Source organism: Vulpes vulpes, chromosome 16, assembly GCF_048418805.1.
Source record: "Vulpes vulpes isolate BD-2025 chromosome 16, VulVul3, whole genome shotgun sequence".
NCBI lineage: Eukaryota > Metazoa > Chordata > Mammalia > Carnivora > Canidae > Vulpes > Vulpes vulpes.
In genome coordinates, this window is record NC_132795.1 from 38217368 (window position 1) to 38244989 (window position 27622).

General features: G+C 37.7%; 1 long non-coding RNA gene across 1 annotated transcript in view; it reads left to right on the forward strand.

Moving 5' to 3' along the window:
• Window positions 1–460: 460 nt before the first annotated feature.
• The window catches only part of LOC140595844 (uncharacterized), a 37669-nt gene continuing 10507 nt past the window's right edge, over window positions 461–27622 (forward strand). Inside the window, exons 1-2 of the long non-coding RNA XR_011997747.1 lie at window positions 461–601; window positions 3396–3442. This is a non-coding gene — a long non-coding RNA (uncharacterized lncRNA). The remainder of the gene's footprint in view (window positions 602–3395; window positions 3443–27622) is intronic.

Here is a 27622-nt window from a genome sequence, read left to right on the forward strand (position 1 = left end):
GATCTGGCTTTTCCCAGAAAACTTGAGGGAATGATAGCCAAATCTTGTCATGGCTATTCAGTAAAGATCTCTTCTAGAAGACTCATTAATATCTAGTAGCATCTTCTCAGTTTTACGCTGATTCCAGTTAGATGACCAACCACACAGTGATTGGGAGACTAGTATTAACTGCCTTATCCTGCTTATTACTTACAGGTTTCTAAGATCAATTAGTTACACTAGCATGGGAAAGAAAAAAATCCCTGTGCTTTCTGTGTCTTTGCGGTGGCCTAGATGGAATAGTGGAAAATGTCTAAAAAAAGAAAACAAATAAAATAAAACATATTATTTAATGGCACAAACTTTTCAATCATTGTGTTATACTGATCATACAGCTGAATGTGATAATCTTTGTTTTTAAAGATTTTATTTTAAAAAAATAAAGATTTTATTTTATTTATTCACGAGAGGCGCAGAGAGAAGAACAAAGACATAGGCAGAGGGAGGAGCAGGCTCTACGCACAGAGCCCGATGTAGGACTCGATCCTGAGACTCCAGGATCACACCCTGAGCCCAAGACAGACGCTCGACCGCTGAGCCACCCAGGTGTCCCTTGAATGTGGTAATCTGTCATTGCTTACATTTTATGAACAGGGTTGCATAGTTTAGTGGATCCAGTAAGTCAGAGTTGTATAATATTTAACATAAATATTGTTCACTCACAAAAACACCCAGCAGTTGTGCAAAGCATAAAGTATTCATCAGAGTTACACCATGAGAGGTATTAAACCTCTGGGGAATGAAGTAGATTCCTTAAATCAATTGTCTATTATGTGTTGAAATACGACAGCCTCCATACATCTCGGTCATTCTCTTCAGATTCTTTGTTGTTATTGTCAAAAGTAACAGTAGGTTAATGTTTAAGCAAAATATCAATCCTTCCATTTATTAGTTTCATAGAAAAGATGATGAAACCTAATATTATTCTGTTAATTTATTTTAATCAGATAGTAATACTTGTTCTTAGAATTTATCTTCATAGACATGAAAGATGGATGAACTTAAGAGTTTATGACTTGGAAAAAAAAAAAAAGAGTTTATGACTTGGCCTAGAAAATAAAATAGCCAGAGTTACAAAACAAGTAGGCAATAAAAATGTAATCTGTGTACTTGCTGGTGTACTGACCTAGACGTCCTCATGACTTCGGGACCCTAAAGTTATATACTCAGGAGTCATGCTCCCAATAGTCACCATATACTTTTTATAGCATCACTGATCTATGAAAACAATTGTTTTGAACTATGAAAACAACTTAAAGGAAAAGATTTTTCATTTACTATCCCAGCCTTAATTTACCTATACGTGGTTTTATTACCCTTACAATCTTTACCTTTCCATCCATATTTTATCCACAGTATTCATTATCTACTGCTACTTAACCAATTACCCGCAAAATGTAGCAGCTTAAATCAATATTTAGTGACTCGAGTTTCCGTAAGTTGAGACCTGGGCCAAAGGCAGATGCTCAACCGCAGAGCCACTCAGGTGTCCCTCTCCTAGATAATTCTAAAACTGACTATAGATGTCATATATATCTTGTGAAACATTTTTAAAATGTCACCTATGAACCATGCTATTCCTAAAGGAAAATAAATATATATGTGATTGAGCAACACATAGTAAAATTAGGTGTACATGTAGACACACATCCTTTCACACTTGGCCAACTTCTTCATGTATGCAGTTCATAAAGCTCTAATCATCTACTTCCTCTTCCGCTAAATGAAGAAAGTATGAGCAATACTGACCCTCATCTGTGAATTATTCAGGGTTCACCAAAGTATGACAAACGAACCCAAAATCTAATAGCCTAACACAGTAACAGCTTATTTATTTGTCACACTGGGTGATTTCTGTCTCCTTATGCAAACAAACTAGGACAGCTGAATCCTGACACTAGATATTGTCATTGTTGGTTGCCTTGAGTGAAACTTTCCTGTACGGTTCTCCTGAAACAGCCAAAGAAATAGAGAGCTAAAACTTTAATCTGACTTAGGGACCAGGTTGCAGAGCTGTTTTGTGCCAGTCTGGTAATATCTGTTAACGTGTCAATATGTGATTTGGTTATAACATATTACTTGGTAGAAGGAATGGGCTAGAGAGGAGACCTATAATCTTCATCTAACTGGTAAAGTACCTTTTGCTATAGTTTACTTGTGGATTTTAAAAGAAAACTAAATTTATAGGCTGATTTTGCATTTGGGTTTTTTTTTTTTAAGATTTTACTTGTTTATTTAGGAGAGAGATGGAGTGCATGAGAGAGCACAAGCAGGGGGAGGGACAGAGGGAGAGGGAGAAGCAAACTCCCCACTGAGCAGGTAGCCCAATGTAGGGGCTTGATCCCAGGACCCCAGGATCACCACCTGAGTTTCTTAACCCACTGAGCCACTCAGGTGCCCCTGACTTTGCATTTTGAAAGAGGATAATTAATATCCTATTATTTTCACCACATTCTAAAAGAATGGAAATCAGAAATTTGTGACATTTAAAAATCAGATTAATAGCTATGTTAGGGAAATCACTCCAAAAAAATCTAACTTTGTAGCTTTTCTTTTGACAGATCATATCCTAACATGTAATGTATTAGACTATTCTTCATAATTTATAAAAGGTAATTTTTCTGCTGATTTTATTTACTAAGTAACAAATTCTGTGTAGACCTACCAGTCATGAGTACAAATCCAAAAAAATTATCTTAAAAATCTAAACCCAGATACAAACCACTTGTCACTATCTATTTAATAGACATTCATTTTTATGAAGGCTTCCAAGAAGCATAGTCACCTTCTGTACCTAATATTTATCTGATCCTTATAATATAAGCAGATGAAGTAGATAAAGCAAATGACTTCACTTTCTATAAAGACAGGAATCAATATTTCAGCCTTACTCTTTTGCTCTTGTAATTTTATCATTTTTCTCTTTAGTATCCCAATGGGAAAGTTAATTCAGAAGTTGTGTTGCTATATCCTTCAGCCACCTCTTGTATTTCTGGAAGGTGTGGTGCACATACCACAGAGCAGCAGGGAGGGTGAAATGTCTTTCTCTAGCTCCCTCCTTTCTTCACACATTTTGTTAGGGAGTTTAAATTTCAAAGCTCTAGATTGAGGTTCTTAATAGTTTTCTTTAAAACAGATGGTAGAGAGCACCTTGGTGGCTCAGTCAGTTAAGCGTCTGCCTTCTGCTCAGGTCATGAACCCAGGGCCTGGGGCTTTCTTCCCCCAGCTCCATTCCTGCCAAGTCCCTGGGGATGGGCTGCCTCCATTAGAGAAGACCCCGGCTTTGATCAGGTGGCCTTCTCCATTCAGCTTCCCTCTCTGCGTTCTGGTGACTTCTCCATCCCCTTACCTTTCAGGCCTCAGGATGTTACAAGCTCCCCACTGCTGCCAGTTCCAGGACACAGTGAGTCCTTTGTGCTTTTAACCCTGCTTTATTTAGTTAATTATTAATCTTTATTAAAGTCCTTATTAAGTTAATTATCTGTTACTTATATTAATTATTGGTTTTTAGTGAACTCTTCTCAATCACCCATTTGGACTGACATTATTTACTTTTCTGACCTTAGGTCATCTGATGTCCTATTTACTTGATTATTTACTGTTTGTCTTTCCCACTATAACATAGGTTCCATGAAGTCAAGAATATCTGTCTCTTTTAGAACAAACTGAGGGTCTCTGGAGGAGAGGTGGGCAGGGGATGTAGTATCCTATTATAAGGGGGGAGCAAAGTGTTACAATTCTACAATCTACCACAAATATCTCTGTCATTTCAAAAAATTTCCTTAGTATATGGAGTGACTTTCATTTATGGAGCACCAAATATATGCAGGTTCTAAGTGCTTTCTCATGAATATTATAGTTCATATTTTTAAATGAAATATTGGAATCTGTGCTTCAGGGTTATTTGTTCGGTTTGGTGGCAGTTTTCTCTTCATTGTTGAATTGCTCTTTTCTTTGTTTAACATGATTTTACCTCTGGCTCACCAACGTTATTTACAAACATTATGAAGTAGGAAGCTATTCTGGAAGCAATGCAGTGTAGCAGGTGTTTCCATCAGTTTGAAGATGCTGAATATATAATTGCCTTTTAAAATCCCTTCTCTTTCAGAGTATGTGGTGGTAAATTTGGGGACATTTACTTTTGATTTCTGTCAGATGGTAACAGCTGGGAACATCCAACTTAGGAGCTCGCTAGAACAGTAATATCAGAAAATATAAGATCACAATCACTTCATATACCAGCTTTGCCACATAGTCTTTTTGGAACTTGCAACCTTTTTTCTCCTTTTGTGATTTTTCTGACTTCAGCGTAAATGTATATGAGGATAGAGAAGATGCCAAATCCCAGTTGTTTTCCACAAATTTGATGTAATTTTCTTAGCCTAATTTTTTCTAGTAAATGATGACACTATATGGAGGATTAGCTTCAGTCATTTACAAAAGGAGTTTGTATTTGACTCATAACGTTGCTCTCCACTCTTTCCTCAACCATCATTCTTGGTAATTTCATAATTTCACGGCTTTTTTGACATCTTGGATTCACCTCTGTTAAATCTTCTTAACACTACTTCAAGTCTTCAAATAGCTGCATCCTAGAAAAGAGAGATTAGATAAAGACGTATATACGCATGCACATATGTATGTATTTTTATTTATATCACTTTCTTTTTTTTCTGTCTTTAAGACTCACTACTACCCTGTTAGGCTATCTACCTATATCTTACCTTCCTTTTGTTCTCACACTTTGTAAAATTTACAGTTTAGTCTCCTAAAGTGGGCTCCTCCTACTTTCTCACCACCCCTGCGCCCCATAATATGGTTTCTATTCATATATCCACCATGAAACTGATCTCTTAAAGTTTATGAATGAGCTTCTAATAAAAAACTTAGTGACTTTTGGTCTATCCTTGTTATAATATAGAAGGGATTGGGCATGAAACATCTGGAGATTTTGGTCACATAGACTGATGGAGAGAATGAGTAATTTGGGACTACAAGCTGTAGAGAGATGGAGCAGAGGAATGAAAACTGAATTTCAGGTCTACTCCAAGTCAAAATGTGGCTCCAAGCAAAAGCCTGGGATGATAGAAGAAATAACAAATAAATGAGGATATATGTTGGTTATAATATTTTTTCAGTGAGCAATTGCTGCATAATAGAGAATCTAAAAGTTTATAGCTGAAAACCATGATTTGGGGGGCACCTGGATGGCTTAGTCAATAGAGCATGCAACTCTTAATCTTGGAGTTGTAAGTTCAAGCCCCATTGTTGGATGAATTACTTTTTTTAAAGATTTTATGTATTTATTCATGAGAGACAGACAGAGAGAGAGACAGAGAGAGGCAGAGACACAGGCAGAGAGAGAAGCAGGCTCCCTGCAGGGAGCTCGACATGGGACTCCATCCCAGGTCTCCAGGATCACACCCTGGGCTGAAGGCAGTGCTCAACCACTGAGCCACCCAGGGATCCCCAGGATGGATTACCTTTAAGTAATAAGTTTTATCGCTTAAAAATAAATTTGTTTTAAAGATTTAACTGAAATATTGGAATCCTTATGTCCTATTTACTTGATCATTTACTTTATTTATTTACATATCAGTTTTTTAAACGCTGTTGCTCATGATTCTGTACATCAAAAATTCAAGCAAGAATCAGCTGAGGTGGCTCTTTTCTACTACACATGGTGTCAGCTGAAAATGCTCAGAGAGCTCTGGAGGATCCAAGATGGCCCCATTCACTCATCCTGGACTTTGGTGCTGGCAGTCAACCTGAGCCCATTGTTTCCACTCTACATGGCCTCTCTTTCTTATTCTTTATGGAGAAAGTGACTCACATTGGCACCTGATGTAGATCCCAACACCTTGGACTTTGACCCTAATAAGTAAATTGGATAAGACTTTAGCAGGTCTAGAGATGAAGTTAAGTATAGAGACATGAATTCTTGTGGCCAGAGGACAGATTATAGAAAATGGTTTGTGGGCAGCCCGGGTGGCTCAGTGGTTGAGCATCTGCCTTTGGCTCAGGTTGTGATCCCAGGGTCCTGGGATCCAGTCCTGCATCGGGCTCCCTGCATGGAGCTGCTTCTCCCTCTGCCTGGGTCTCTGCCTCTCTCTCTCTCTCTCTCTCTCTCTCTCTCTCTCTCTCATGAATAAATAAATAAAATCTTAAAAAAAAATGGTTTGCAAAGATGGCCACCAACATATTGCTTCACCCATCAAAAGATAGACACTATTTCCCTTCTTTTTGAATGTGGGTTCACCTTGTGACTTACTTTGACCAATAGAATATGGCAGAAATAACTTAATGTCAATTTACATCCTACCACCTTAGAAACTTGGCAGCTTTTATTATGGCTGTCTTAAATTTAATCGGCATGAAAAGAAGAAAAAGTTAGGCTATTAATGATGATAGATTTCCAGGAGACAGAGACAAAGAGATACAGCCAGTCATGTCATCCTAGGTGCAAATAAGTCCATCTTAGACATTGTAGCCCCAGCTGAGCTTCCAGCTGAATGTAGTCATGCGTGATCCCAGCTAACACCACACAGAAAGGAGATAAGCCATGCCCAATAAACTCCGGCCTAATTCCCAACCCACAGAATCTTGAGCAATAACATTGTTTTAAGCCACTAAGTTTTGCTTTGTTAGACAGCAATAGCTAACTGAAACAGCTATTATTACTCCAGGGAAATGAACTGGGACTTAAGACAGAGCTTCAATCTTGGTGAGAAAATAGGGTGCCAAGCTGAGAAAATGATATAGTAGTTTAGTCATATGGGCTTTGTAGGAGTTTAAGGAAGGCTGGTATCAGTCTTAACTTCTTCCACATTGAGGAATTAACTATTTTTTTGAGAGAGAGAGGGTGTGTGTGTGTGTGTGTGTGTGTCTGTGTGTGTAAGTAGGGGGTGGAGAGGGCAAGAGAGAGGGAGAGAGAGAGAATCTTTTTTTTTTAAGATTTTATTTATTTATTCATGAGAAACACACACAGAGAGAGAGGCAGAGACACAGGCAGAGGGAGAAGCAGGTTCCATGCAGGGAGCCCAACATGGGACTCGATCTAGGGTCTCCAAGATCAGGCTCTGGACTGAAGGCAGCGCTAAATCACTGAGCCACCCGGGCTGCCCTGAGAGAGAGAATCTTAAGCAGGTTCTGAACAATGCTGGATCTCACAACCCTGACATCACGAGCTGAGCTCCTTCTCCTCAAGAAGCTTAGCTTATGGTTCAGTAGTGAACACAACAACAACTACCATATAGTATGATGTGTGCCATATTGGCTACAAGATACAGGATTAGAAAGGAGAAATTAAATTTCTATGATTATAGGGAAGCCTCCACAAAGAAAGTGACACCAACTTAGTTATAATAAAGTTCATTTTCAAAATTCTATTTAAATGTACCTAATTCATTTCATGTACCTAAAATAGTTGGCTCTAGTCACCAAGCAATAATTTATTTTTTAAGATTGTATTTATTTATTTATTTATTTATTTATTTATTTATTTAGGGGAGAGAGAGAGAGTGTGTGTGTGTGTGAGAGAGAGAGAGAGAGAGAGATCATGAGGAGGGGAGCGGGGGAGAGGGAGAAGCAGATCCTCACTGTGCAGAGATCCCAAAGTGAAGCTCAATCCCAGAGCCTCAGGATCATGACCTGAGCCGAAGACTGACTGGCTCAACTGACTGAGCCACCCAGGTGCCCCACCAAGCAATAATTTATAACATCAAACTATTCATCACTTCATCCCAGGGCACAAAATTAACCTAGTTAAGTGATTATATTTTCAAAGCCACAACAGATATTAAAAGAATAAGTCTTAAAAAAAAAAAAGAGTAAGTCTTTTGAAAATGCATTAACTCTCCACCACTCCCACAAACAAAACAGGTATAATGGTGAAAATGAAGAGACTATAACTCAGAGGTTTATGTACCTGCACAAGGTACTAATCTAAATCTGATGCAAAATTGAAGTGGGACTGGCTTTTGTTAGCTTGATGTTCTTTTTCATTCAGTGTTTTATTTATTCTGACCCACACTTGGTTACTATAGGTGAAAATGACGTTTAACAGAGTATCTCTGGTAGTTAGAGAAGTGGAAGCCCTGGCTTATGGTCTAAGGAATTCACTTCAGAGTGAATGTCCTGCTACAATAAGCAAACTTAGATGTTTTGCTTTCAAAAGAGCAAGAAGTGAGCTCCCATTTTTCCATAACTGAAACTGACAAATGAAGTAGTTAATTTAATAAGTGACAAGATATAAACAGGGCTCATTAGGGAAAGTATTACAATTCAATCAATTTTAATGGGCTTCTTCACACTCCAAGGAGCTTAAGGCACTAGATTATTTCCTATGAAAAGTTCTGAGAAGTAAATCAGATTGAAAATTTAATTTCTGCAACAACATTGAGCAAAGACCAAATATCCATGTTAATCAATTAGACTGAGTTGTATTTAGCTCAGCGGTCAAGCAATAAATTGTTTTGTTTACAACACTAATTCATTTGTGACAAGCTAGTATTAAGCATAAAGTAATTGATGAAGGCAAATTGAAAAAAAGGGGGCCAAAAACAAATGAGGAAAGACCCAACAGAATCAGAGCAGAAAAAGTTCTTCCCTGAAAGACACTAGTAGGGTTCTCCTGAAGATTGTCCTGCCCCAACTCTAGTGATAACATCTTTAATGGCTTACTTCATGTTTAGGGTCTGGTAATTCTTTGTTGGTCACAAGTACCTGATATAACAAGAACCCACCTCTGGTACCTGGGACAGGATGGTCTTGTTTATCTCAGGTTTCCTTTCATCTCCATATTTATTGTGATTTTTGTGAGCCTGATTCCATTGCCCCCTGCCTAGCCCCATTTGTCCCTAACTCAGGACCACATCAAAAATCTCTTGTTTGTACCACTTCTTCTGACAGCCTTGGGGAAATAAGGAAGTAGCCACATCATAGGTGGCTGTTTTCATCATTTATGGTGAATGTTATAAAGGTCTGGGATGACTTAGATTACAAGATTGATGGTCCTATATGATATGACACACATATATGAGGGCCCCATATTGGACTTAAAAGATAATAACAATCTTTTATTCTCTTACATATCATAGAAATAACTAGACATAATAATAGGAATAATTCTTTACAAATTAGGGTTGACTAGATATATTACCTCATAACTGAGCAGAGACTGTTTGCAATGATCAATTCTTTTTGAATCATCTGTGTGTCCATGAGTTGCTAGGTAAGAGTTTGGTTTTTGCCTTGGGTGTGAGAGGGTATGCAAGAAGGATGAAAGTTCTGGGGAGAGGTGAGAGACAGACGGTGAAGAAGGATGGGATAACAGCCAACTGCTAGTAGCCTGGAGAGCTGGATTTGATCCTTTGTGGGGGTAGATTCTTAAGAAGCTAATTTAATGAAAGTCTTCATGAGTCTCTAAGAGTATGGAGAGCAGGTTTGGTGTTGTGGTTAACAAAATGTTGAACAGCACTTGTAGAGGACCATCCTGATCCTCTCTCTACCATGGGCTTAATGCAGTTTGAAGTACCTTTGAGTACTCAAATATTATCAATGGATGGCCTGGAAATCATCCTTCTCAAGAAGGGCACAAGCAAAAGAAGTAGTGTCGAAGCACTCTGGCAAGAAGAGATCATGGAAAACTAGAGCACACTTGTTGAAGAGAACATCTGAGATATCTCCTCACTTCACTACTTGGGGATATCAGAAATAATAGGCCCAGAGACTTTACAGGATTGCCAACTACGATCCTGGGTAAGCAAGGGATGATAAGAGCCATCATAATTGGAGCATTTATGTGGCTTTGTTTGTGCTCAGAGGCTGATAAGAACATTTGGGTTATGTTCTCATTCAATGTGTAATAAAAGTTGGTCAAAAAACCTTAAATGACCTTCCCAGGATTTCGCAGCAAGCTAATGACAACTAGAACCAACTTCTCTCCTGATCTCCTGAGAAACTATAGTATTAATATGGGATTGCCAGATAGGATGCAATTTTTTTTCCATCTAGAATTGTGTATTCATTTAAATCACTAAAGGCTAATAAATGCTTTGGTTTTCTACTATGAATAACTAGAAGCCATTGTTTAAAATAGTTTACTAAATTAAAAAAAATAGTTTACTAAATTAACATCACACTTTATGCTTGAGATTCAGAAAACTTTAAATAGAATTCCTGACCTTACTGTTGATACAAATATTTAAATAAATCAACTAATATTTATTGATTCTAATGATGACTCAGCAACACACCATTATCAAGGAAAGAATATTTCTTTACGTTAATTTTACATGATAAGGCCTCAGAGTCTTGAGGTTTTGTGTTCTTTTATCTAAATTTACAATCATACCTTCTCCTTTGGCCCTGCCAACCCATCAGTTACTACTTTCAGTTTTCGGTGTGCCTCCATCTGGTAGCTTCTCTTAAATTGCCTCCTAATTTCTCACTTCTTATTCGTTAAGAGAGGAAATTAGTTGGAACAGTGAATGAATTACACACAGATGGAAAACGAATAGGCTCTGAGAAAGTACCTGTGCACTCTCTCCAAAGTTGAATATAGTAGCTTTGGTGCTTAGATTGAACGGTATCATCTTTGGCTGCCCCGAATATTTTACTGAGGCATTCCTACTGCTGGATTATATCCCAGAAGGTTGAACTACCAAAGTAAGTGATTTTCACTTAAGAAAAATATTTCTATAGGGACAGAGTGTCCTATACATAGCCTATGCACCTGGTTGTAAACATTACAAGGATTCTAGGTTAGGAAGCTTGATTATACATAAAGGCCATTATGGTATTATTTATAACAAAACAAAATTTGGAGATCGTTTAAATATCAAAAAATAAGGAATGGTTAAATAAACTATATCACATTTACACAATGAATTTAAGCCATAGCTTAAAATACATTTATAAGGCATTAGTTATAACTTGAGAAAATATTTCTATTATCTAATGAATTCAAGAGAGGATTTAAAATAGCATATGGCAATAACAGTGACTAACCATTATTGAATATCTACTACATATCAAGCACTGTTCCAAGTGCTTTACATGCAGAAGTGTCTCAAGTATAGGGGGGGAAATGTACTTAGAAAAATGGAACCAGAAATTCACCAAAAATATTAAAAAGTGATTGTCTCCAGGTCATTCAGTTATGAATAATCTTATTTCTTCTTTTTGCTTTTTAGAATTTTCAAATTCTTTCTAATAGTTTTATTTAATGATAAGGTATTACTATGCTAATGAGGAAAATATTTATATTTTAAAGTTGATTATCATTCAAAAAAATTGGGATCATATAAAACCACAGAAGAATAGTTTTTTATCACATCCCCCCCTTGATAGGAAATAAAAGACACAGAGTAGACAAGTCTGCAATTTCTTACATGTATTTTGGTAGTCCCAGAGCAGCTAATCAACAAAGGTACATTCTTACACTGTATTATTTCCTCTAGAAAATATGGTGTAGTAACTTGAAACACCTATTTCATATTATTAAAAATTATATGCCAAAGGATTGGACAATCTGGAAGAAATGGGAAAACTCCTAGAAATATTTAATCTCCTAAAACTTATGCAGAAATAAAAGGAAAATTTGAGAGACCAAATATCAGCAATTAAGTTGAATCCATAACCAAAAAACTCCCAGCAAACAAAAGTCCAAGACCAGGTGACTTCACAAATGAATTCTACCAAACATTTAAATAGGAGTTAATATCTCTTCTTCTCAAACTATTTCAAAAAATAGAAGAAGAAGCAGACTTTCCCAATTCATTCTATTAGGCCAGCATTACTCTGATAGCAAACCAGAAAATACACTACAAAGAGAACCATAGAGCAATATCTCTGATGAATATAGATGCAAAAATCCTCAACAAAATATTAGCAAACTGAACTCAACAATATATTTTAAAAGTCATTCACTTATCTATAATAGCCAAATTATGGAAACAGCCCAAGTGTCCATCAACTAATGAATGGATAAAGATGATACACACACACACACACACACACACACACACACACTAGAATATTACTCAGCTATACAAAAAAGAATGAAATCTTGCCGTTTGCAATGATATGGATGGAACTAAAGAGTATTATGCTAAGGGAAATAAGTCAGTCAGTGAAAGACAAATATCATATCATTTCACTCATAAGTGGAATTTAAGAAACAAAACAAATGAGCAAAGGGGGAAAAAGAGAAAGAGAAGCAAACCAAGAAATAGTCCTAACTATAGAGAAAAGCCTGATGGTTGCCAGAGGGAAGGTGGTAGGTTGTGGGGTGGAGTGACACATGTGGCAGTGTGGGTAAGGAGGTGATAGGGATTAAGGAGTTCATTTGTTGTGATGAGCAATGAGTTTTGTATGGAGGTGTTGAATCACTATATTGTACACCTAAAACTAATATTACACTTTATGTTAACTTACTGGAATTTAAATAAAAACCTTTAAAAAAAAGTCATTTGCCACAATCAAGTGGGATTTATTCCTGGGACACAATGTGGTTCAATACTTGAAAACCAATCAACATGACACATCACATGAACAAGAGAAAGTATAAAAACCATAAAATCGGGACACCTGGGTGGCTCAACAGTTGAGCATCTGCCTTCCACTCAGGGTGTGATCCCATGGTCCCAGGATCAAGTCCCACATCAGGCTCCCTGCAGGGAGACTGTTTCTCCCTCTGCCTATGTCTCTGCCTCTCTCTGTGTGTGTCTCTCATGAATAAATAAATAAATAAAAATTTAAAAGCCATATGATCATTTTAATAGATGCAGAAAAGGCACTGGACAAAGTACAACCTTCATTCCTGATAAAAAAAATGCTTAACAAAGTAGCATTAGCAGGAACATACCTCAAAACAATAAAGGTAAAGGCTATATATATATATATATATATAAAAAAACACAGCTAATAGCACATTCAATGGTGAAAAACTGAGAACATTTCTCCTAAAAACAAGAACAAGACAAAGATGTTCCAGTCTCACCACTTTTATTCAACATAGTGCTGGAGTCCTACCTACAGCTATCAGGCAAGAAAAATAAATAAAATGAATCCAAAATGGTCAGGAAGAAGTAAAATTTTCACTATTTGCTGGTGACATGATACTATATATAGAAAACCCTGAAGACTCCAACTACTTAGAACTAATAAATATATTCAGTAAGGTTTCAGAATACAAAATCAATATACAGAAATCCCTTGCATATCTATACACTAATAATGAAGTGGCAGAAAGAGAAATTAAGAAAATAGTTCCATTTACAATCGTATCCAAAATAATAAAATATCTAAGAATAAATTTAAACAAGAAGATGAAAGATCTGTACTCTGAAAACTATAAAAGGTTGATGAAAGAAATTGAAGATGACACAAACCAATGGAAAAGTAATCCATACTCATGGATTGGGAGAACAAATATTATTAAAATATCCATACTACCCAAAGCAATCTACAGATGTAATGTAATTTATGTCAAAATATCAACAGCATTTTTCACAGAACTAGAACAAACAATCCTGAAGTTTGTATGGAACCACAAAAGACCCCAAATAGTCAAAGCAATCTTGAAAAAGAAGAACAGAACTAGAGGTATCACAATCCCAGATTTCAAGATATACTACAAAGCCATAGTAATCAAAACAGTATGGTGCTGGGCACAAAAATAGACACATAGATCAACAGAATAGAATAGAGAGCCCAGAAATAAACCCATAATTTATATGATCAATTGACCTTTGACAAAAGAGGCAAGAATGTGCAATAGGAAAAGTCTCTTCAACAAAGGATGTTGGGGAAACTGGACAGTTACATGCAAAAAATGAAACTGAACCACTTTCTTACACCATACACAAAAAATAAACTCAAAATGGAGTAAAAGACCTGAAACTATAAAAATCCTAGAAGAGAGCACAGGCAGTAATTTCTCTAATATTGGCCAGAGCATCATTTTTCTAGATATGTCCCTGAGGCAAGGACAAAAGCAAAAACAAACTACTGAGACCACATTAAAATAAAAATCTTCACATCAATGGAAACAACAAAACTAAAAGACAACTTAATGGGAGAAGATATTTGTAAATTATATATCCATAAAGGGTTAGTATCCAAAATATATAAAGAACTTATACAAATCAACACTCAAGAAACAAATAATCTATTTTAAAATGGGCAGAAGACGTGAACAGACATTTCTCCAAAGACATCCAAATGGTCAACAGACATGTGAAAAGATGCTCAACATCACTCGTCATCAGGAAAAGGCAAATCAAAACCACAATGAGATATCACCTCACACCCGTCAGAATGGCTGAAATTAAAAAAAAAAAAAAAAAAACACAAGAAAAAATAAGTGATGGTGAGGACATGAAGAAAAAGGAACTCTCTTGCACTGTTGATGGGAATGCCAACTTGTGCACTCACTGTATAGAGGCTCCTCAAAATATTAAAAATAGAATTACTGGGGCACCTGGGTGGCTCAGTGGTTGAGCATCTGCCTTTGGCTCAGGTTGTGATCCCAGGGTCCTGGGATTGAGTCCGGCATTGGGCTCCCTACATGGAGCCTGCTTCTCCTTCTGCCTGTGTCTCTGCCTCTCTCTGTGTGTCTCTCAGGAATAAATAAATAAAATCTTAAGAAAAAAATAGAAATGCCCTATGACCAGTAATTCCACTACTTGCTATTGATACAAAGAATACAAAAACACTAATTTGAAAAGATATACTGTTTGCAGCACTATTTACAATAGCCCAGCTATGGATGCAGCCCAACTGTCCATCACTTGATGAGTGGATAAAGAAGATGTGAGATATATATATATATATATATATATATATATATATATATATATATATGAATGATATATGATATGATAAAAAAAGAATGAAATCTTGCTATTTGCAGCAATATGAATGGATCCAAAGGGTATGACGCTAAGTGAAATAAGTCAGAGAAAGATAAATACCATATTCTCTCATTCATATGTGGAATTTAGAAACAAAACAAATGAACAAAGAAAAAAGGACAAATAAAAAAGCAGATTTTTAATTTCACACAGCAAACTGGAGTTGCCAGAGAGAAGGTAGGTGGGGGGGGGGGAGTAGGTGAAGGGGATTAAGAGTACACTTATCATGATGAACACTAAGTAATGTATAGAATTGTTTCATCACTGTATTATACATGTCAGATTAATACAACACTGTATGTTAATTATACTGGAATTAAAATTGTATTAAAAAATAAGCCTGAATATACTAAAAAGAACAAAAAAGGCCTATTTCAAAAGCTTGGCATTAAAAAAAAAAAACTTGGCATTGACACGCATACCCAAACATTTGTTGTTTGCTATTATAAGCTTTTTTTCTTAGCAACTTAAAGTATATAATACAGTATTGTTAGCTACAATTTTTTAAGATTTTATTTATTTATTTGAAAGAAAGAAATAGTGTGCACAAGAGCAGGGGGAGGAGCAGAGAGGGAGGGAGAAGGAAGGGGAAAGAATCTCAAGCAGACTGTGTGCCAAGCCCAACGTGGGGCTAGATCTCACAATCCTGAGACTGTGACCTGAGCGGAAACCAAGAGTCTGACACTTAACTGACTGAGCCACCCAGGCGCCCTATTTACTACAAATTTCTAGGGCAGCTTGCTCACTCTGGCATTTGGAAGAGTCATTTACAGCAAAGGAAGAGCCACAGGTTCTGAAGCCAAAGAGATAAAGGGAATTGGCTCAGAAAAAAATATAATGAACTGACATAAATTATTCCTATAAATCTGTCCATGGATAACCTTAATTTCCTGTTCATGCCACGCCAATATCTAATGCCAATAATGCTACTAGGAAAAAGGCCAGTTGGAATCTTATTCTAGATGGACCAGGCCGAAAATACCTGAACCCACTTTATGGATCTTAACACCCAAAAAAGAGAAACAACTGATCATGTTATGCCTCCTTGTAATTGGAAGTACCATCTATAAAGTAGTCTTGCCAAAAATCAAACCTGAATCTGACCTCTATTTTTGTGTGTTTGAAATTTTCTATAATGAAACATTTGCAAAAAATCTTGGCGAGTTGACTGAAACAGTAAGAGGACTTGAAGCAAAGCTGCCAACAGCGATGCCCAACCTCCACAGAACTGTCTGAGTAGGAAACAGTACTGCCCCCGTCACCCTGACCCCACACTGCTCCTTTCACACCACTCCAGCTTCTGCACCAGGAGCTCATCTGCACGTAGTCTACTGCCATAGCCATTTCTGGCAGCCTTGCTACTGCTCCTGCCAGATGAAAGAGAGCTTCTGACCCTTCTTTTCTATGGTGCTAATTCCTGAGTCAAGGTTTGGTGTTATGTAGTAGAGGCTGGGTCACATAACTGCCTGCACTTTGAGACTGGAAAAGGAAATACTTAAGATTTATATGAATGATCAATCTTTGCCCTTCACTAAAACCCATAAGGAAGAGAATTCCCCAAAGAGAAAAGGGTCCAAGCCTCAGGCAGCCAAAATGAAAGACAAATGGCAGCTACTTTTTTAAAATTACAATTTCTCGAGTTACACACAATCTCTTCAGTCTTAGTATTCAAATTCCTCCAAAATATGACTCAATCAAGTTTTCAAAACTGATTTCACTCTTTCTCTACCTATACACTATACTTCAGCCAAGCTGGACGACCATGGTTGGTTTTAAAAACTCATTTTCTCACTTGCTTACTCTGGGTCATCTTGTGCAACATTATGCCCCTGGAAATCTGGCTCATTCTTGAAAGTCTGTCTCATGTATTACTTCCTTCCTAAAAATTTCATGATCCCCACTCTGAAATATGAAGTCTCTTCCTATTGCAATTCTCTGTGGGTGAGGCTGCTGGTTATCCATTCTCATTTTTTTTCTGATGTTATTCAGAATGGTAAGGGGCCTGACTAAAAGACTATGTTCCGCAGCCTTCTCTGTAGCTGGTTTGGGTGTATGGCCCAATTTGACCATTGACATGTAAATAGAGGTTATTGGATAGGCCCTTTTTGGCCACCCTCTATTCCTTCTTCCTGCTTCCTAGAAGTGTGAATATGATGGCTAGGGATCCAAGGGCTATCTGGATCATAAATCTATTTTATGGAAGAAAGCCATGTGCTAATATGGGTTGAAAATGGCCAAAGAAAGTGGTCCTTGAAGACTTCAGGAAGCTGCCTCACCAGCACTAGAATATCAATTTCTGGACTTTTTTATATGAAAGAAGAAATATTCGTGTGTTTACATCACTATACTCAGGTCTCTATTACCAGCAGCTAAATGTAAATTCTTTCTAATTCTTACATGGTCAACAAAATACTAGGTACCTACCACCCCAATCCTATTTTATGGCAACAGAGGTGGGTGGGGAGAAATTATCTTCTTTTAGGAAATCCTGCGAGTGACAGACTTAGGATGGTTGCTCCAAGTCCATTACTAGAGGATAGTTCTCAGTCAAGTGAAAGAGCATAAAGTTCCCCAAGAATGGAAGGCACACAGCCCTCATCACCTAAAAAATAATGGCTGTATTTAGTCTTCATAGCTCTCAAGAGGATTGATGAATATCTCTCTTCGTCCACGATGAGAAGATGCATCTGAGGGATGCCTAAAAACATTAACCCAATAACCTCCCCATAAGCTACAGATTGCTTGCAGATTTGTTTTCCTCCCGGGGCTGTCCAGGGCAGGGGCTTTACAGTCAGAATGTTTCTGGTTCTATTTTTCACTTCTGGTGGCTGGAGTCAGGGATCTATCCTCAATTTCCAGTCATACTCCACAGGTACTTCAATTTCAGCATCACCAAGAATGGAACCTACCTAGCTCCCTCCTCCCCTCCATAACCGAATGAATGGTTCTGGAACCAGAAATCTGGAGATAATCCCAGTCTTTCCTCTACCTCCCATTGGTCACTATGTAGCTGTGATCCTACTATCTACATTTTCCTTATGTCCTCTTGCTCTTCCACCCTCTTTTCATTTCTCATCCAGACAATATCAATTCCTAAACAACTACTGTCTTACCCCCATTTAATGTATAGTCCATGATGTAATTATATTAATCTTTCAAAAATTGACTGAAAATCCAGTCAGTTTAAAATTCAAATGTCTCAGCAGAATTCAGAGGCCTATTAGGATTGATTTCATGTTTGCCTTTGTAATGCCGTCTTTTGCTACTTCATCCCACGCCATACAAAGCAGCTGAACAAAACCATCAGCAGTTTACTGAATGAGTTGTGCTCCATCATATCTCCATAGCTTTCCCACAAAAGCTTTTTCCTATCTCTCTCACCTGAAAAACTACTATTCATCCTCCTGCTTAACTGAAGCATTAACATCTCCAGGTATCCTACCTCGATTCTGTCTTCAAGAAGCAGTATAACACAAGCACTGGGTATTATACTGTATGTTGGCAAAATGAATTTAAATTAAAAAAAATTTTAAAGAAGCAGCAGTATGATGTAGTATCAAAGAACGTCATTCATGAATTCAAACTACTGGCTCTGTGACACTTGTCCAGTAATTTAACCTCTCTGTACCTCAATTTCCTCCTATATAAATAGGAGATAATTTCTCACAGGGTCATTGAGACAATTGAGCAAGATACTATATGTAAAAGTGGTTTGAAGTATTCATGAACTATGGTAGGCACTCTATATTGAGCTATTTTTCTAAGATTGAGTTAAATTCCTTCGTTGTGTGTCCCCAGATTTCTACTAAGTTGAGAAATGTGTGGAAGTTGTGGACTGGCTCACAAAGTCTTATCCACTTGCCTTGCAGCTGGAGAAACCAGAAGCTGAAAGTATTACTCTGACCCCCTTAGACCTAAGGCTTTGTGCACAAGCTATGGCAATGGGCAAAATTCAAAGGCAGAAACCAGTCAGGTCATCATCCAGTCAATTCTTGGCAATCCACTAGCAAATCTTACTTTGGAAAGGACTATTTCAGATTCCTGGGTATTTAAAGGCAAGTTGGTGGAAGCAGCAGCATCTTGGGCTGAATCCCTACAAGTAGAAGCTATGCATAGCTAGAAGGATACATTTTTTTGGTTTCCTAAGTATCCAGAGGAAAGCACAGCATTAGAGGTGACAGCTTTGACTTTGGCACAGTCTTTATGTGTCCTCACGATGGTAGCAACCCTGTAGACGAGTTCTCTACTATTCTGAAGACATTTTCTGGAGACCCGGCCTAGTTTCTGCTCCTAGTCTCTTCTAAAAATTTTGGAATAATTTTGGAATTTGGAATTTGGAATAATCCCCTGTATTAAATTCCTTATTGCTTTGATTATCTAGGGTGGTTTCTGTTCCCTGCACTGAATCCTGACTAACAATCTAACTGGTCCCAGTAATAGCTTTCATTTCTTTCAACAGAAGCTTTGCAATGCAGAGTGCTCCTTGCTTCCCAGATATTCTGCGCTTTCTTCCTGTCTCCACTTTTCTTCTGCATCTCTACCTTGTTTCCCTCTTTCCTGGAATTACCCCAGTAATCCCAAATCTCCTACTTGAAACTACATTTTTAGAAAGCTCCTTTGTCCACATAAACAAGTTTTATTTTGCAACTTTTGGCAAAAGCAACCCACAACAGTAAAATAAGGATTAGGAGGGATCCCTGGGTGGCACAGCGGTTTAGCGCCTGCCTTTGGCCCAGGGCGTGATCCTGGAGACCCGGGATGGAATCCCACGTCGGGCTCCCGGTGCATGGAGCCTGCTTCTCCCTCTGCCTATGTCTCTGCCTCTCTCTCTCTCTCTCTCTCTCTCTCTCTGTGACTATCATAAATAAATTTTTAAAAAAATTTTTTTAAAGGATTAGGAAAGTTTACATACATATACACACAACCTAGCCAAGATTTCATAAATCATTTCCAGATTTCCATACAAGTCACTTGGAGATCTTTTTTCTCAGGACTTTGTGGGGCTTTTCCATATCTATTTAATGCCTCTTACTTCTGGTAAAAGAAATTTCTATAGCCCCAAGTTCAACATATAAATAGCATGAAGCTAAGTTCTATTACCCTTAGGGAATACAAGATTTTGAATCAAAAGAAGCCCCCTTAGACCAAAATATGTAATTGCTTCAATATTTAAAAATTTTAAGCAATGCTGGATTCCAGTACCTTTTAATGTGAATTAGGGCATGGTCTCCAATCTTACACTTAGGTTATATATTTCAAAGCTTGGCGATACAGATTTTTATACCATCTTGTTCAATAATTTTAGTTTATCTGAGAAATTATACAACTTAAGTAAAAGCCAACAAACAGAGCACCTGGGAGGCTCAGTCCATTAAATGTCTAACTCTTGATTTGGGCTCAGGTCATGATCTCAGGATCATGAGATGCAGTCCCTTGTCAAGCTCCACACTCATCAGGAAGTCTGCTTGGACTCTCTCTCTCTCTGTCTTCCTTTGCCCTTCCACCCCTGCTCACTCTCTTTCCCTAAAATAAATAAATCTTTAAAAAAAAGAGATCAGCAACATATAAATACTGTAATTCTAAAGCTACTGAGACCACCATGGATTCAATGGGAAGTCTAGAAACATGTTCCTCCACTGAGTCTTCTCTGAAGTGGCTTTCTCATTGCTCAGCCTTCTCTGCACACTGTGAGTGTCTGCATGTGTCAGTAGAAACCTTCCTGTAAGGAATGTAACTTTAACTCAGTTTTGCTAAAGGCTGATACACGTGCTATAAAAACAAAGCAAAATAGGGGCGCCTGAGTGGAGCAATGCGTCAGATTCTTGGTTTTGGTTCAGGTCGAGATCTCTGGGTCATGAGAATAAGCTCCAAGTCAGGCTCCAAGCTCAGCACAGTCTCTCTCTCCCTCTGCCCCTCCCCAATGCTCTCTCTCTCTCTCTCTCTAAGATAAATAACTCTTTAAAATAATAAAAAATAAAAATAATAATAATAAAATAATAAAAAATAGAAAAAGGAACATGAATAGCTTCAGGGTCTTATGCAAATTTTTGCGAAATAGCTCAAGTTTTTTTTATTTCTTTATTGAACACTAAGGTTTATTTTTTTTTAACTATTTATTTGAGAGAGAGAGAGAGAAAGAAAGCACAAGCAGGGAGAAGAGGAAGGAGAGGGGAAAAAGGAGAAGTAGACTCCTCACTGAGCAGGGAACCCGACCTGGACACAGGGCTCCATCCCAGGACCCTGGGATCATGACCTGAACCAAAGACTGACACTTAACCTACTGAGCCACCCAGGAGCCCCCAAAACTGAAGTTTAAGTGTGCGTCCAAAGAGCCAAACTGGCAAGCAATTTGAGTAGATACAAAGATCTATATACTCAAAATTGTCTCGATCTTCTGATGCTGACACACTGCCAAAGGAAAACCCTGAGTACTCCAACTCTCTCTTTCCTTAAACTGAGTTCATTCTTAGAAGGCAGCTTAGTCATGGCAGCTCCAGTGGCCATCTTTCTAACCTCTACACATGGCCAGTGTATTTGTTTCCTATTATTGCTGTAACAAGTTACCACAAATTTAGTGACTTAAAACAACACCCCCTTTTAAAAAAAAAAGATTTTATTTATTTATTCATGAGAGATACATAGAGAGAGGCAGAGACACAGGAAGAGGGAGAAGCAGGCTCCCCATAAGGGAGCCCAATACAGGACTTGATCCCAGGACCCCAGGACGATGACCTGAGCCAAAGGCAGACGCTCAACCAGTGAGCCACCCAGGTGCCCCAAGACAACACCCTTTTATTATCTCACAGTTAGGAGGCTAGAATTCCAGGGGCACGCAGATGAATCCTTAGGTTAAAATCCCATCAAGATGCTGTCTGGCCTGGACTCTTCTGGAGACAGTGAGGGAGAATCCATGTCCAGGCTCATTCAGGTTGCTGACACAATCATCCACATTTTCTTACTCGCTGCAAGCCAGCGGTCATTTGCAGCTTCTAGGGGGTGCCTACTATCTTTGACTTGTGCCCTCTCCTTCAAAGCCAGCAACAGTGCTCCACATCCTTCTAGAATTTCAAATCAACCTAATTTCTCTTGCATCTCAGACTTCCTCTTATGCCTTCTTCTGAATAAAGGGCTCATGTGTTTGTGTCGGATCTACCTAGAAAATCCAAGAATCTCCCTTTTTTAACATCAAATGATTAGTAACCTTAATTATATCTGCAAAGTTCCCTTATACCACATAAGGTAATATATTCATAGTCCCAGGGATTAGGGACTATGAATCTTCTTAGGAGCCATAATGCTGTCAACTACAATCACACATGTTTGAAATTAAAGCTTTCCAGATGCAGTACCTATTTCTTACAGCATCCAAAGACCCCGGGCGGGGCGGGGGGGGGGGGGGCGGATATCTCTATTCACAAATGTCCACTTCAAATCCCTGAAAGACAATACTTACTTGTTAAATCTTATAATCATTGCCAAGCAGTAAATGTGTTTATACTCTCCTATCCAATATCTTTTATCAGAAAATGTGGAAACTTGAGCAGCCCGGGTGGCTCAGCGGTTTAGCGCCGCCTTCAGCCCAGAGCATGATCCTGGAGACCTGGGATGGGGTCCCACGTTGGGCTCCCTGCATGGAGCCTGCTTCTCCCTCTGCCTGTGTCTCTGCCTCTCTCTTTCTGTGTCTCTCATGAATAAATAAATAAAATCTTTTTTAAAAGAAAAGAAAATATGGAAACTAGTTTGGCCATATGCAAATTATTATTACAAGGTCATTACTCTGGATAAGGCATTAAGTGTGTTTGACAGTGTGCAACTATGTGTGACAATCAGAATAATGTGAATTTTTGTGTCTGTGTGTATATATGTGTGTATTTTTTTTCTTCATCCATTCATCTGTTGATGACTGCTTAGTTTGTTTCCATGTCTTGGCTAATGTCAGTAATGCTACAGTGAACATGGGGGTGCAGATATCTTTTTGAGTTAGTGATTTTGTTTCCTTTGGATAAATGCCAGAAGTGAAATTGCTAGATCATATGGTGGTTCAAGTTTTAATTTTTTGAGGAACCTCCATACTGTTTTCTATAGTAGCTATTCCAACTTACAGTCCCACCAACAGTATGCAATAATATAGTGGAATATTATTCCACCATAAAAAAGAAGGAAATCCTGTCATTCACAACAACATAGATGAACTTTGAGGGCATTCTACAAAGTGAAATAAGTCAGACGGAGAAAGACAAATACTATATGACCTCACTTATATGTGGAATCTAAAAAAAAAAAAAAAAGGAGCTCATTGATATAGAGAACAGATTAGTGGTTGCCAGAGACAGAGGGTAGGAGCTGGGGTAGATGGGTGAAGGTGGTCAAAAGATACAAATTTCTGGGGTGCCTGGGGGGTTCAGTCGGTTAAGTGTCTGCCTTCGGCTCATGTCATGATGCAGGGCTCCTGGATTTGAGGCCCACATCAGGCTCTCTGCTCAATGGGGAGTCTGCTTCTCCCTCTCCCACTGCCTACCACTCTGCCTACTTGTGCTTTCTCTCTTTCTTTCCATCAAATAAATAAAATCTTTAAAAAAAAAAGATATAAACTTCCAGATAGATAAGTCCTAGAGATGTAATGTACAGCATGGTGACTATAGTCTGTGTTTGTATATTTGAAAGTTGCCAAGAGAGTAGATCTTAAAAATTCTCACCATAGGGAAAAAAAAATGCATAACTACCTGCAGTGATGGATGTTAACTAAACTTATTCAGGTAATCATTTTGCAATACATACATGTATCAAGCCATTATGTTGTACACCTACAACTTGTACGTTATATGTCAATTAAATCTCAATGTTTTAAAACTTCTTTAAAGTATATTTCATTTCTTCCTCAGAAAAATCATTGATTTTGTTCCTCATTCAAGTCATCTCACTGCCAACAAAAGACAAGTTTAGAAGTTTACAAATCTCCTCAAGAAACAAAATAAAATTTAATTGGAAAAACTTCTAATACCTCAAGATCCATCTATATCCTAATGCTAAACAAGTGGTTATCAACAGTTCTTCCTAAGAAGGCAGCATAAACAGAATAAATCCTGCAGAAGATTTTACCTTTCAAGATTTTACCTTTCATTTTCTTCCTGTGAGGAATTCCAATGCAAATCACTGTTCCACAGCAAGTTCCCTTTGTTCTAGTGGCTTTTTGCACACATGATTGCACAAAACATATTTTTAGTAAAACATACATAATATGTGTTTTGAGTACAAGAGGTAATGTCAGCTATTACTCATGGACCCAAAGCCCACATAATGTTGGCTGAATGCAGTTAAAAGTATTCATAGTAATAGAATCACAGATTTTTTTTTCCGTAAAAGGGATTATGGTTCAAAAACCTTATAAACCAGATAATGCTACAAGCTTACATTTTCTGTTACTTAACTCTAATTCCAAACTATCTAAACACAAGTATTCTTTATTCTTTAGTTGAACTATTATAACCAATCTCTTAAAACGTAATTTGTATTGGGGCACCTGGCTGGCTCAGTCGATAGAGCATGCGACTCTTCACCTCAGAATTGTGATTTCCAGTCCTATGTTGGGTTCAAGTTTTAATTTTAAGAGAGAGCTTAAAAATAAAATATTTTTTAAAAAAGTAATTTGTGCTTCCCAATAATTGCTACTGACATTCTTTGTAACTTCATAGGTGAGGCAGAAAAGTATAGTGCTTATTGTCTATTCTATTTTCATATGACCTATTCGTATTGTTTCTGTTTGGTAATTTGAGGATATTTCAAAAGGCAGATACCATCTACTTCATAGCACAGCACTCTGCACACTGTGGTTGCCCAATAAAGATTTTTGCATACTCCACCAATAAAATTCATGGAAGCTCAATAGAGCATACACCAAAGTAGAGAACAGCCCAGTTCTACTTCTTGCCAATGAGTAATCAACCTGATTCACTATGTTCAGTTCTTTTCTGTTCTGTTATAGGTGCCACATCTTTTAAATCAATTTTATTCAGGTACAATTTAATGCGATTAAATTCATTCATTTTAAGTGTTAATGAGGTTTGACAAATGCATACAACGAGGCATGATCCACCAGCATAATCAAAATATATGTACATGTACGGGGGTGGAGGTTGAAAGAGGATGCTGCACATGAAGCATGTTTTTATCAAGCATAGAAACCTCTTATAAAGGGTGGTAAGCCTGCCTGGATTCTTTGCCCCAAATTAAATCATTACCTTTCTGATACTGGACAAGGAGCAGCCCTGCTTTTGTTCCAGAAGAAGACACTATCTCCATCTTCCAAAGCTGTTTGCTTGAAACAAAGTCCAGAGCAAAGATGGCCAATGCCTTTGCTCACAAGACATGATATAGAAATGTGAGATATGAATGGACAACTGTATTATAAAGGACAAAGAAAGAATTTTATATACATTCCAAAGAGCATAAGTTACTTTTTAGAGGTAAGTAGTGCCTAAATTAAACTTGTTCATGCACATAGAATTGATCTGAGACCAGAAAACAGCAAAGCAGCATAGCACAGCACTGTTTATGTATTTGAAGAATGAGAAAAATTATAGATAATGATTTGAGAAATAATTACTGGAAATCCTTACTTCCATGAGCAAGTTCAGACTAGATACTGTCTCAGATTTACTCACCAGTAGAGGGCCCCTCTCTGTCTCTGACTTTTGCAAAGAATAACAATAAAATTGCCCTAAAAGTTTTTGAGATTCAAGCTTGATTCTAAATTGCCTTTATTCTGCGTTTTAAGCAAGACTGGACATATTCTGAGGCCTGATGGAAATAAGACTAAAGAGATCTATTTAGGATGAAAAATGAGTAGAGAATAGGGAGCTATGGAAAAGTAGCATTTGTGACAATATTTTGTAGAGTCAATGGGTACCATGCCAGCACTACTGGCAGTGACAAAAGGCCCTTGGCACAGATATTAGCACAACTTATATCAATACAGCAGGGCAGTATCAGTGTAGACATCTCCCAGAACCACTAGTAATGGCCTTACCTAGGTGTTGCACACAAAAGTTATGATCAGCAAAACAGTGAAAGAGAAGGCAAATAAATATCATAGCACATCACACGAAAACCACTTTTCAGATATGTGTCTATGCAGAGTGGATGGTGGCAAAGCCAGAGAAATCATTCTTCTTTTTAAAGTGTTGTATTATTCAGTTTTTCCCCCCAGATTGGAGTAATCTTGGAAACATGGTTTCCTTATAAAAGAAACATTTCTGAATGCAAATATCTTTCATCACAAATCTAGCATTTACTCTGTTGCATTTTCTCCCAAGAAAACACTACCAATTCACAGATACAGAAATATGTCATTTTTATGCGTAATACAATTTTTAATGACTGTGATCATTTATATTGGTATATATCAGAAATCTCAATACAAAAACTGTTGCATTCATATAGTTAAAATTCTATCTGCAGCTCCCTCGTCTGTTCATTTTCTTTAATTGCAGTTTCCTTTCTGCCTTTTAGAATAATTTATCTTTTTTAAAAAATATTTTATTTATTTATTCATGAGAGAGAGAGAGAGAGGCAGAGACACAGGCAGAGGGAGAAGCAGGCTCCATGCAGGGAGCCCCACGCGGAACTCGATCCCGGGTCTCCAGGATCACGCCCCAGGCCGAAGGTGGCGCTAAACCCCTGAGCCACCCGGGCTGCCCTAGAATAATTTATCTTGACAGTATTGGCTTATTTCAAAATTTTCAGGGGATTTTCTTTGGACAATTCCATTTCTGTTACCTAACATTTTTTTTCTTTTTGCTAACTTAAGCAGCTACAACATCAGAGCAAAGAACACAAAATCTATTACAAAGATTATTTAAATTCCTTTCATGAGGGCACCTGTGATTCAGTCAGTGAAGCATCTGCCTTCTTCTCAGGCCCTGACCCCAGGGTCCTGGGATCAAGCCCCATGTGGGGCTCCCTTGCTCAGTAGGGAGTCTGCTTCTCCCCCTCCATCTTCCCTTCCCCACTGCATATGCTCTCTTTCTCTCTCTCTTTCTCAAATAGATAAAATCTTTTATAAATAAATAAATAAAAAATAAATAAATAAATAAATAAATTCCTTTCATCAACATTTATTTTAATCACAAGACACATTTCAAGCCTGTAATATTTTTAGTTTAAACTGAAAAATTGGCCCCAATCATTCAGATGTTGTATTTTTAGGCTGACTATGTTACATATCTTGCACATAGTTCCACACCTGTACATACTTGTGGGATGAATTACACCACCAACTGTTGATCAAAACTTTCTCATAATCAATGTTAAGGCAGTAAGCAAGGATAGTCCTGTGGGAGACTGTTGAGCTGGCTATGTTTGTATTATCACAGTGTCTGGCACATGACTTGTCATCTTGCCACAAGGAAAGTCCATTTGAGCATGAACTCATTTTGCTCACACCTGGTACCCTCACTAAAAATAGTGCTGAGCACTTAGTCATTGGGCAACACTTACTTGTTGAATGAATAAATGAGTGCTTAACACCATCCACCAGATTCCTGCTGCCTGCAGGATACGGATAAAACTCTTCTTTGTTGAATACTTTGTTTTCAAGAGCATCTCTACCTGTATCTCTTTTTCTTTTTTTAAGTTCGTAGTTTATTAATCCTCTCATGAAAAATCTG